This window comes from Trachymyrmex cornetzi, unplaced genomic scaffold (genome assembly GCF_001594075.2).
Source record: "Trachymyrmex cornetzi isolate Tcor2-1 unplaced genomic scaffold, Tcor1.1 scaffold46, whole genome shotgun sequence".
In the NCBI taxonomy this organism is placed as follows: domain Eukaryota; kingdom Metazoa; phylum Arthropoda; class Insecta; order Hymenoptera; family Formicidae; genus Trachymyrmex; species Trachymyrmex cornetzi.
The window spans coordinates 56230-57070 of NW_017299400.1; positions in this window are offsets into that span (position 1 = coordinate 56230).

The window sequence follows — 841 nt, forward strand, 5'->3', positions numbered from 1 at the left end:
GATAGTACCAGTCAGTCGTATGTTTTTTCTCGCGATGAAGACGAGTGACGAGAAATCGCACAGTGCGACGAAAATCGCCACACATTCGATCGGTAAAAGAAACGCTTGTCTTCTCGCGGCCCTCTATCATCTGAACAAAAATCAACGCACGATCTTCCTACGCGCCGCGGACGAAAAACTTATTCGTTGTATCTGTGAATGTGTTTTTAATACACTCAAAGGTAACGTCTCGCTCGAACGTTGTGAAAAATATCGGTTAACCAAATTCAAAACGCCTCTACGTCGTATCGTTGCAAAACGTGGTAAATGGAAGGATAAAAGAAAGCTGTTGGTGCAGCGAGGCGGATTTTTACCTTATATTATCGGTCCTATATTATCGACCTTATTATCGCCAATTATCGAAGGAACGAAATAGTGGGATATAACGTTATGGAGAGGGCCAAAAAAATGGTTTTAATTTTGACGGAAAATCTCGAGAGAATGCAACATCAGTTACGTCAGAATCCGACATCATTCGCTGACGGAGAGTCAAAAGAAATCGCAGTACCGCAAAATTCGGATAACACAGCGAGCACTAACAGCATAACGCAAACTCCCGGAACTCATCTAACACGACTCGATGCGGAGATGGGCCGTATTCTTAATTCTGACTGGCCACGCGACGAAAGTGAGAGATGGAAAATGTACAGAGAGGCATTATGGCGATACCTACGATTTATCCAAGAAACGCGAAGGCAGAAAGACGCCCGCAGCGAAAACGCAGAAGACAACGCTACACGAGATGGCTCCGCTGATAACGAGACGACGAGCGATGACGTTTTTCACGATCTCACGCAAACAT